This window comes from Haematobia irritans, chromosome 5 (assembly GCF_050003625.1).
Source record: "Haematobia irritans isolate KBUSLIRL chromosome 5, ASM5000362v1, whole genome shotgun sequence".
NCBI classification, from domain to species: Eukaryota; Metazoa; Arthropoda; class Insecta; order Diptera; family Muscidae; genus Haematobia; species Haematobia irritans.
This window is the reverse complement of record NC_134401.1, coordinates 152,288,908-152,301,478: the sequence shown is the minus strand read 5'-3', so window position 1 is coordinate 152,301,478 and position 12,571 is coordinate 152,288,908. Positions and strand designations below refer to the sequence as shown.

General features: G+C 30.5%; 1 protein-coding gene across 8 annotated transcripts in view; it reads left to right on the top strand.

The window, feature by feature from the left end:
* LRR (capping protein regulator and myosin 1 linker 1 leucine rich repeat protein) overlaps positions 1 to 12,571 on the top strand; it is a 181,618-nt gene that overhangs the window by 70,108 nt on the left and 98,939 nt on the right. The gene's annotated exons all lie outside the window — the stretch shown is intronic.

The following is a 12,571-nucleotide window of genomic DNA, read 5'->3' as shown; positions in this document are numbered from 1 at the left end:
TTTATATAGAAATAATAAAATTTGATTATTTCTATATAATTTTATATTAAATTTTATTTGAATTCCGTGGATGGAATTCAAGCCTGAGTGCTTTATATTTGGCTGGAAAACCACAAGTAGCTATAGCTAGACTCCTTCAGCATTTAATTGCAAATAAATGGTTTGTTTCTCGTACCAGTTGCCTTGATACTGGAAGCGTTGCAACACAGAAGAGAAATGATCCGAAAAGTAAAGGCCCGATTTTATCGAAATCCAATACGCTGTAGTATAAAACTTGCTCGTGAGCTGAACATATCTCTAGAGCGAATGCAAGACATATTGAAAAATGAGGTTGGCCTAAAGTTGGCCAAAAGAGAGCCACACCCAGAGAAGGAATATGATCACCTCAAACATGTTTTAAGAGCAAAATGTTATTTTTGGGTGGTGACCATGTAATCATGGTTTTCGCAACCATGTTATTTTCTCGGAAATCATGTATCTGATTTCGGCAAGCAGAAAATAACATTTTTGTGACAAACATGTTACATGGTCACCATACAAAAATAACATTTTGCTCTTGAAACATGTTTGAGGTGATCATATTCCTTCTCTGCGTGCAGCGTGGTGCAATGGTTAGCATAGCCGCCTCGATACACAGTGTCGAGGGTTCAACCTATTTTTTAGGAGGTTCATTGTCAAGGAGTGTATCTTAAAATCGGGCAACACTTATTTATATGATAGAAGATCAGTATCATAATGGACTGAATAGTCTAGGTGAGTCTAAAAATATCAGGCTGGCACTACGTATACCTCAACCCTGCACAAAAATTAGACTAGAAACAGCTAAGAAGTTCCCTAGCTTTCGCGAGATTGACCAGTTTTTAAATTTTATTTTATTTTCCAATGAGAAGCCATCGGTTTTATTTGCCAAAGATGTCAGCTGAATATATACACCATCGATTGGCCACCAGAGTGGGCCTATGGTTGCTCGTATTCATCAACCCAGGGGGTCAAAATAAATGCCGAATATTATCGGGAATTGCCCGAAAGACAGTATTGAAGCACTGGACGGACAAACATTTCGGCCACAGACTACGGACATTCCAACCGGACTCATTACCATCGTACTCAGCACGCGTCGACCTAGAATGACCTAAAAAGGAGGATCCTCGATTCATTTTCAACCGCACAAAATCTCGATCCGTTGGACTCTTATTTCGTAGGCAATATAGGGTCAATTGCAATTCATGACATTAATTGACCCAATTAGGTTTTTAATTGAAATTGCTCCAATCACAAAAGTATCAATCACAGAATTAATGGGGAATAAAAAAAATACTTGATTAAAAAATTAATTGATTAATTTAATTAATTCGGCACTTATTGGTTTAATTAAAATTTTAATCGATTTTGTTTGGAAAAACTCAATTAATTTTTTAATTGAAACTAAGTATTTTCCTGTGTTAAAATTCCGGACCAAGGCAAACTATTACCATTGAAAACTCTGCCTTTCTTTTAACATTTAAAACATGAGAAAATGACAAAGCATTTTTGGATTTTTAAAAGCCTTTAAAAGAATATTCATATGCTGGCTTGGAAATTATTTGTTATGAAGAAAATGCTGATTGAAATAGTTGATGTAAAGATTCTCTATTCCCAATGCAATTAGTTGTCAGTGAAGAATAATAAAATCAAATAGAGATTGGTTAAACTTCGTCCATTATTTCACATTCGCACATTATGAATTTCATGTTTAATTGAATAAAAACATTGGAATAAATGGTAAACCAACATTAAAACAAAAACACCATCATCTACTGTTCTTCTGCATCAAGTGTTATCAAAGAGAAATGTACTCATCATCCTCATCGTTCAGTATGAAGCTTATCAAACGTTTTTGTCTGGTGTTGTTGATTGCAAACTCATGCAAGACAATCCACCACTGGTGAAGAATGAATCACTTCCATGATTGAGCATTAAATTGCATTTTGCACGCCACTAGTTAGTTAGATATCCGAACAATAGGGAGTGGGCTTTTTGTTGAAGCACCATTGTCTTCTTCCGAAATGCAGTGTTAAAAACCTAATAGAGCGTATAGTATTTCTTAGCGTTTTCCCAGATGAAAGTTCTGCAATGACTAAATGTGAATGAAAAGCGAAATTAGGCATTTCTGTTAGGGATTACAGAACTCTGTTAAGAGTTTTACAATAATATATGTTATTAACAGAATTAAAATGGTTAAGATAATTTTAAAACTACTACGAATCGCAAATATAGTAAAAATTCCGAAATCTACTTTTCGCGATTTTTAAGTGCAAATTAGTAAATCACTTGTTGTACTTACTTTACAGAACTCTGTTAGCGGTTTTATGGTAATCTGTTAACAACACATTTGGAGAGTTTACAAAATTGAACCACCACATTTACATAAAATAATTCAATTTTATTGTTTTACTGATGGCAATCCACTATGCATTGTTGAAAAAGCGATGAGCTGTTGTATAAATATTTGCTTTAAAATGCTATCTATGGTTTGATTGAAAGCGATAACATGAAAACATTTCATAATCTTAATTAAATAAAAAATATGCCAGTTACACATCAGTGATTTCAATACATTTTTTTGGCCATAGTCATACATATTTGATGTACAACAGCATAAAAATATGTGCCACTATGGAATTACAATATTAAGAAAATAAATACAGTAAAACCTCTCAAACATGGGCACTCTGAAAACCAGAAACTTCCCAAATGTTGGCAAAATGTAGGAAGATTTCACTGTAAAAAATGCCATGCCATGAAAAATCCTTAAATTTTTGATTATCGTATTTTTGACCAAATTCGATTTTTGCTACATTTTCTCTCCACTGTGTCACAAAATTAAAGTAACCGCCCCACAAAATGTTGCACTCATTATGCTAATTTGTTTGGTAATTACCAAATCAAGTATTAAATTCTCTAATCTCCAAAAACAAACATACAAACAAACAAGCTGCCAATGATAATTATGTGTGGAAACGACAAATAGCAAACAACAAATACTTGGAGAGGTTCATTTTCCTTCTATTGTGAAAGGGATATAACCAAAGGATTTACCCATGCAATGAAGAAGAAGGTACCTTAACTGTCTATCTACCGGTATTACACAGCTACAATACAAAGGACTTAAAAAATAAGTCAGGTGTTAAATGACAACTCGGCTGTTACCATTCCAGTGGCTATTTTCATAAGTGATATCCGTATTAGAGAAGAGCGAGTGAGAAAAATTTAATTTACGTGAACGGTTGAAAATTTATACTCACGCTCATTCATGTAAGGTAAACTTTCCCTTAGGAATGAATGAACCATACTGAAGTTCTCCAATGAATTCTTTACTTTCACGACAGGGTTGATAAAGTTGACACTTTTGCACTTATTTTGGTAGAGGAAGTAGCGTGGTACACCCATGACAGAATTCGATTCAGAACCAGGGTTGTGGATTTTAGCCAGTCTAGCGTGGAGTATCAGTTGTTCAACCATCACGAATTCGGTACTTCTACTACATTCTCCTATCAAACAACATCATTCGCACACTTTCACGACAGGATTGATAAAATTTGGCACTTTTGTACTTATTTTGGTACTTTTTGAGTGGAGGAAGTGGCGTGGTACACCCATGACAAAATTCGATTCAAAATCAAGGCTGTGAATTTGAGCCAGTCTAGCGTGGAGTATCAGTTGTTCAAGCATCAAAAATTCGGTTCTACTATTTATTGACTGAAAGGAGAATAGAGGGAATCATAAATTCGCTACGTGCAGTATTATTTGAGGAAAATCCCATACCACATTTTAGGATAAACCCATGCCCATGTCATCTTTATAAAGAAATGTTTACGCCGGTCGGCATGGCAACCATTTTATAAAGTTCGTTCTCTTTCATAACATGCAATTTTAAGCTTGTATGTGTATTGTTTTAGATAAAGTACATTTTGGTGTAGAAAATAACTTTCTCTGAGCTTATTTAGTACCATTTAAACTATGCTATTTATCATCCCTGATTCACGAACAATTTCACACTCAGAAATTGCACTGAGGCCTCGGTTGTTACTCGAGCCAAAAATAATTTACCAAAATTTTGATTAAATTTTACCAAAAAAAAACTTCCAAACAAGAAATCTTATTTTGCAAATATTTTTTTAAAGAAAATTTTATCAAAATGTTATTTCTATAGAAAACGTTGTCCAAAATTTATTTCTATAGAAAATTTTCTCAACATTTTATTTTTATAGAAAATTTTGTAAAAATTTTATTTCTAAAGAACCTTTTGTAAAAAATTCATTTCTATAAACAAAATTTGTAAAATTTTTATTTCTATAGAAAAGTTTGTCAAAATTTTATTTCTATAGAAAATTTTGTCAAAATATTATTTCTTTAAAAATTTTTGTCAAAATTTTATTGCTATAGAAAATTTTGTCAATATTTTATTTCTATAAAAAATTTTGTCAAAATTTTATTTCTATAGAAAATTTTGTCAAAATTTTATTTCTATAGAAATTTTTTTCAAAATTTTGTTTCTATAGAAAATTTTTTCAAAATTTAATTTCTATAGAAAACTTTTTAAAAATGTTGTTTCTATAGAATATTTTTTAAAAATGTTGTTTCTATAGAATATTTTTTAAAAATTTTGTTTTTTATAGAATATTTTCTCAAATTTTACTTCTATTGCAAATTTTGATCAAACTTTACTTCTATAGAAAATTTTGTAAAAATTTTGTTTCTATAGAAAATTTTCTCAAATTTTTGTTTCTATAGAAAATTTTCTCAAAATTTTATTTCTATAGAAATTTTTCTCAAAATTTTATTTCTATAGAAAATTTTCTCAAAATTTTATTTCTATAGAAAATTTTCTCAAAATTTTATATCTATAGAAAATTTTCTCAAAATTTTATTTCTGTCGAAAATTTAGTCAAAATTTTATTTTTATGTCAAAATTTTATTTCTACAGAAAATTTCGTCAAAATTTTATTTCTATAGAAAATTTTGTCAAAATTTTATTTCTATAGAAAATTTTGTCAAAATTTTATTTCTATAGAAAATTTTCTCAAAATTTTGTTTCTATAGAAAATTTTCGCAAAATTTTGTTTCTATAGAAAATTTTCTCAAAAGTTTATTTCTATAGATAATTTTCTCAAAATTTAATTTCTATAGAAAATTTTGTCAAAATTTTCTTTTCCTCTGTTGGTTAAGCTACACTTGTAGTTTAGTCAATGTATGGTTTTAAGCTGCAATAAAAACAACAACAAAATTTTATTTCTATAGAAAATTTTGTCAAAATTTTATTTCTATAGAAAATTTTGTCAAAATTTTGTTTCTATAGAAAATTTTTTTTCAAAATTTAATTTCTATACTTTAAAAACTTTTTAAAAATTTTGTTTCTATAGAAATTTTGTCAAAATTTTATTTCTATATAAAATTTTGATCAAAGTTTACTTCTATAGAAAATTTTGATCAAATTTTACTTCTATAGAAAATTTTGTAAAAATTTTGTTTTAATAGAAAATTTTGTCAAAATTTTATTTCTATAGAAAATTTTCTCAAAATTGTATTTCTATAGAAAATTTTCTCAAAATTGTATTTCTATAGAAATTTTCTCAAAATTTTATTTCTATACAAAATTTTCTCAAAATTTTATTTCTATAGAAAATTTTCTTAAAATTTTATTTCTATAGAAATTTTTGTCAAAATTTTATTTCTATAGAAAATTTTCTCAAAATTTTGTTTCAATAGAAATTTTTCTCAAAATTTTATTTCTATAGAAAATTTTCTCAAAATTTTGTTTCTATAAAAAATTTTCTCAAAATTTTGTTTCAATAGAAAATTTTCTCAAAATTTTATTTCTATATGAAATTTTTCTCAACATTTTATTTCTATAGAAAATTTAGTCAAAATTTTTTTCTAGAGAAGTTTTCCCAAAATTGTATTTCTATAGAAAATTTTGGCAACATTTTATTATATATATAGAAAATTTTGTCAAATTTTATTTCTATAGAAAATTTCGTCAAAATTTTATTTCTATAGAAAATTTTGTCAAAATTTTATTTCTATAGAAAATTTTGTCAAAATTTTATTTCTGTAGAAAATTTTGTCAAAATTTTATTTCTATAGAAAATTTTGTCAAAATTTTATTTCTATAGAAAATTTTGTCAAAATTGTATTTCTATAGAAAATTTTTTCAAAATTTAGTTTCTATAGACAATTTTTTCAAAATTTAATTTCTATAGAAAACTTTTTAAAAATTTTGTTTCTATAGAAATTTTGTCAAAATTTTATTTCTATAGAAATTTTGTCAAAATTTTATTTCTATAGAAAATTTTTTCAAAATTTTGTTTCTATAGAAAATTTTTTCAAAATTTAATTTCTATAGAAAACTTTTTAAAAATTTTGTTTCTATAGAAATTTTCTCAAAATTTTATTTCTATATAAAATTTTGATCAAATTTTACTTCTATAGAAAATTTTGTAAAAAGTTTGTTTTAATAGAAAATTTTCTCAAAATTTTATTTCTATAGAAATTTTTCTGAAAATTTTATTTCTATAGAAAATTTTCTCAAAATTTTATTTTTATAGAAAATTTTATTTCTATGGAAAATTTTGTCAAAATTTTATTTCTATAGAAAATTTTGTCAAAATTTTATTTCTATAGAAAATTTTGTCAAAATTTTGTTTCTATAGCAAATTTTCTCAAAATTTTGTTTCTATAGAAAATTTTCTCAAAATTTTATTTCTATAGAAAATTTTCTCAAAATTTTATTTCTATAGAAAATTTTCTAAAAATTTAATTTCTATAGAAAATTTTTTCAAAATTTTGTTTCTATAGAAAATTTTTTCAAAATTTAATTTCTATAGAAAACTTTTTAAAAATTTTGTTTCTATAGAAATTTTATCAAAATTTTATTTCTATATAAAATTTTGATCAAATTTTACTTCTATAGAAAATTTTGTAAAAATTTTGTTTTAATAGAAAATTTTCTCAAAATATTATTTCTATAGAAATTTTTCTGAAAATTTTATTTCTATAGAAAATTTTCTCAAAATTTTATTTTTATAGAAAATTTTATTTCTATAGAAAATTTTGTCAAAATTTTATTGCTATAGAAAATTTTGTCAAAATTTTATTTCTATAGAAATTTTTGTGAAAATTTTATTTCTATAAAAAATTTTCTCAAAATTTTGTTTCTATAGCAAATTTTTCTCAAAAATTTGTTTCTATAGAAAATTTTCTCAAAATTTTATTTCTATAGAAAATTTTCTCAAAATTTTATTTCTATAGAAAATTTTCTCAAAATTTTATTTCTATAGAAAATTTTCTCAAAATGTTATTTCTATAGAAAATTTTCTCAACATTTTGTTTCTATAGAATATTTTCTCAAAATTTTATTTCTATATAAAATTTGTTTTCTATATAAAATTTATTTTGCAAAATCTGCCAAAACGTATACCCAACAGTAAAAACGAGCAGTGTTGGCGTTTTTCCCCAAATCACGAATCTTTTCTCCCCCAATAAACCCAAAAATTGAACCGAAATTCCCCAATAAAAATCACCGTTACATTTTGACCAATTCTTAAAATTAATGTTTGATGAAAGTTAAAAATCTTTTGAATCTATTCAGAATATGGTGTCTTAGACGACTTTTTTGCTTTTCCCTATATCCCCAACACAAATATTTTATCTCCATTCGCGGAAAAATCCCGATGCTTATGAATGGTATTAACTCTCGCCTACGAACTCTCACTGAAAAATTCTCTCTCATTAATACATACTCTCTCACGAAAAATATCACTCTCAGAACGAATAAAATTCTCAATTTCGGAATTTCTGAATAAAAATGGTTATTTTAATGCTGAGCCCGATCATTTTGTTTTAATACAAAAATACTCAAAAAATAATTTAAATTTTTTTCGCTCTATTATGTGATTGATTTCTGATATGATTCGTGTGTACTGTACGTTATTTTTTTTTTTTTTGGAGCAATGAAAGTTTAGCATCACGCTCCCATCTCTAAGCTATATTTTTAAACTGTATCAAAAAAATTCGAGTATTTTTGCATGCCATCCACCCATGAATGGGAGAGAAAGCTACACGAAGAAACATACAAAACTATCACATTACCAACAACAATTGGCTTAATTAAATTTTATTTAACTTCTAGTTTTACATCAACAAATGACTTCGTGGGGTGTAGACACCTTAAAGACAAGAAGACATTTAGCCTTTCTCTCAGGAGGATGAGCGGAGCATAATAGTGGAGTGTCCTTTGAATTGTGCCCCCAGAAAATATTCAGCAAGCATAGAACAGAAACAATAGTCATTGTAAGGATGCATTTAACAGCGAATAAAATTATACAATAAAAAAATGGGGAGGTGCAACATGATTCCTTCCGGAAATACAAATGTGAATATAATGAAGTCGAAGGACTTCAACAGGCATACATTTATAATGGAATGGAATGGACCATTCAACTTTAATACAATTTAAAACTAACGAAATAAGAGAAACAGGCGTAATTTAATATCAAAAGACTATTAATAGATAATTTGCATTTCAGTGAAATATGGGCAAAATTTAATTTTCATAGAAAATTTCTTCAAAACTTAATTGCTTAAATATCAATTCAAATTCCAAACTACGCAGAAATGAAATATATTTGTCTTCAATCACGAAATTACTTGATCCAATTAATTTACCAAATCTCGGGATCGGTTTATATGGGGGCTATATATGATTATGGACTGATATGGACCACTTTTGGCATGGCTGTTAAATATCATCTACTACCACTCCAAATTTCAACCAGATCGGATGAATTTTGCTTCTTCAAAAAGCACCGGAGGTCAAATCTGGGGATCGGTTTATATGGGAGCTATATATAATTATGGAATGATATGAACCAATTCCTGCATGGTTGTTGGATACCGTAACATATACCATATAACATATACCAAATTGCAACCGAATCGGATGAATTTTGCTCTTTCTAGGGGCTCCGGAGGTCAAATCTGGGGATCGGTTTATATGGGGCTATATATAATTATGGACCACTTTCGACCAATTTTTGCATGGGTGTTTGAGGCCATATATTAACACACCGTACCAAATTTCAACTGAATCAGATGAATTTTGGTCATCCAAGAGGCTCCGAAGGTCAAATCTGGTGATCGGTTTATATGGGGGCTATATATAATTATGGACCGATGTGGACCATATTTTGCATGGTCATTAGAGACCATATACTAACACCATGTACCAAATTTCAGCCGGATAGGATGAAATTTGCTTCTCTTAGAGGCTCCGCAAGCCAAATCGGGGGATCGGTTTATATGGGGGCTATATGTAATTATGAACCGATGTGGACCAATTTTTGCATGGTTGTTAGATACCATATACTAACACCATGTACCAAATTTCAGCTGGATCGGATGAAAATTGCTTCTCTTAGAGTCCCCGCAAGCCAAATTTGGGGGTCCGTTTATATGGGGGCTATACGTAAAAGTGGACCGATATGGCCCATTTGCAATACCTTCCGACCTACATCAATAACAACTACTTGTGCCAAGTTTCAAGTCGATAGCTTGTTTCGTTCGGAAGTTAGCGTGATTTCAACAGACGGACGGACGGAAATGCTCAGATCGACTCAGAATTTCACCACGACCCAAAATATATATATATATATACTTTATGGGGTCTTAGAGCAATATTTCGATGTGTTACAAACGGAATGACATAGTTAATATACCCCCCCCCCCTATGGTGGAGGGTATAAAAATAATTAAAATACGGAAAATTTTCTCACATTTGGCAAAACTAAAATCAACTAAAATAGAGTTAAATCGCCAACACTGAAAGAATTTTCTTCGTAAAAGGAATGAAAAATTTCGTTAAAAGTACGAAACTTGCCATTGTTTTACAACCAAAGAAACTTTTCTTTAAAAGAACGAAATGTTACTTACTTTTAACGAAATTTGTTCTTCATAGTTGTATGTAAAACTTTCGTACTTTTTATAAAAAAAATTGTCTTACTTTTTATGAAACAGTTTCGTACTTTTTATGATACAGTTTCGTACTTTTTATGAAACAGTTTCGTACTTTTTGTGAAAAATTTTCGATCTTTTAGAAAAACATGCATTAAAATATTGAATATACTCAAGCACATTATCAAGGATAGGTTAGGTTAGGTTATGTGGCAGCCCGATGTATCAGGCTCACTTAGACTATTCAGTCCATTGTGATACCACAGTGGTGAACTTCTCTCTTATCACTGAGTGCTGCCCGATTCCATGTTAAGCTCAATGACAAGGGACCTCCTTTTTATAGCCGAGTCCGAACGGCGTTCCACAATCCAGTGAAACTTAGAGAAGCTTTGAAACCCTCAGAAATGTCACCAGCATTACTGAGGTGGGATAATCCACCGCTGAAAAACTTTTTGGTGTTCGGTCGTAGAAGGAATCGAACCCACGACCTTGTGTATGCAAGGCGGGCATGCTAACCATGCACCACGGTGGCTCCCAAAGACAACAGGTTGGCTGATAAGTCCCCGGTCTAACAAGGAAAAACACATTTTTTTGTCAAAATTCGTTTTTATTATTCAACATAGTTCCCTTCAAGAGCGATACAACGATTATAACGACCTTCCAATTTTTTGATACCATTTTGGTAGTACTCCTTCGGTTTTGCCTCAAAATAGGCCTCAGTTTCGGCGATCACCTCTTCATTGCAGCCAAATTTTTCCCCTGCGAGCATCCTTTTGAGGTCTGAGAACAAGAAAAAGTCGCCGGGGGCCAGATCTGGAGAATACGGTGGGTGGGGAAGCAATTCGAAACCCAATTCATGAATTTTTGCCATCGTTCTCAATGACTTGTGCACGGTGCGTTGTCTTGGTAGAGCAACACTTTTTTCTTCTTCATATGGGGCCGTTTTGCCGCGATTTCGACCTTCAAACGCTCCAATAACGCCATATAATAGTCACTGTTGGTGGTTTTTCCCTTCTCAAGATAATCGATAAAAAATATTCCATGCGCATCCCAAAAAACAGAGGCCATTACTTTGCCAGCGGACTTTTGAGTCTTTCCACGCTTCCGAGACGGTTCACCGGTCGCTGTCCACTCAGCCGACTGTTGATTGGACTCAGGAGTATAGTGATGGAGCCATGTTTCATCCATTGTCACATATCGAAGGAAAAACTCGGGTGTATTACGAGTTAACAGATGCAAACACCGCTCAGAATCACCAAGACGTTGTTTTTGGTAAAATGTGAGCTCGCGCGGCACCCATTTTGCACAGAGCTTTTGTATATCCAAATAGTGATGAATGATATGCCCAACACGTTCCTTTGATATCTTTAAGGCCTCTGCTATCTCGATCAACTTCATTTTTCGGTAATTCAAAATCATTTTGTGGGTTTTTTTGACGTTTTCTTCGGTAACCACCTCTTTCGGGCGTCAACTGCGTTCACCGTCCTCCGTGCTCATTTCACCACGCTTGAAGTTTGCATACCAATCAATTATTGTTGATTTCCCTGGGGCAGAGTCCGGAAGCTCATTATCAAGCCAAGTATTTGCTTCCACCGTATTATTTCCCTTCAGAAAACAGTATTTTATCAAAACACGAAATTCCTTTTTTTCCATTTTTTCACAATAACAAAAGTTGCTTCACAAAAGACGCTCTATCTCACAAACTAATTGACTTAGAGACGTCAAATTTTGACACGAATCATTTGAAGTTTGGTACTATATAAAAATAATATGCATTTCATACTAGCGACACCATCTATGTGTCAGATCGGGGACTTATCAGTCAACCTGTTATTATGTCGCGAACGGACATTTTACAACTTCAATGAAACTTCTTCGTTATTTCAAAGAAAATATTTCGTACTTTTTATGGAGAAATTTTAACGTAGAATAAATCGCAAAATATTCATAAAATCGTAAAAGTTTCTTCATAAAAATCATAAAATTTGAAAAAAGTTTCATTAATAGCATGAACTTTTTACGAAAAAAATTAATGTAGAATATTTCATAGATGTTTCGTATATTCGTAAAATTTACGAAAATAAATGAAAATTTCGTTATTTTAATGAAGAATTCTCGAAGAATAGTTAATGAAGAATATTTCGTGAAATTAACGAAGAGAAATTGGGAGCCACCGTGGTGCAATGGTTAGCATGCCCGCCTTTCATACACAAGGTCGTGGGTTCGATTCCTGCTTCGACCGAACACCAAAAAGTTTTTCAGCGGTGGATTATCCCACCTCAGTAATGTTGGTGACATTTCTGAGGGTTTCAAAACTTCTCTAAGTGGTTTCACTGCAATGTGGAACGCCGTTCGGACTCGGCTATAAAAAGGAGGTCCCTTGTCATTGAGCTTAACATGGAATCGGGCAGCACTCAGTGATAAGAGAGAAGTTCACCAATGTGGTATCACAATGGACTGAATAGTCTAAGTGAGCCTGATACATCGGGCTGCCACCTAACCTAACCTAACGAAGAGAATTCATTCGGTGTATAGTAAATTTTGCTGTCGACTTTTTTCTGAAATTAAAGCCTTACATAAT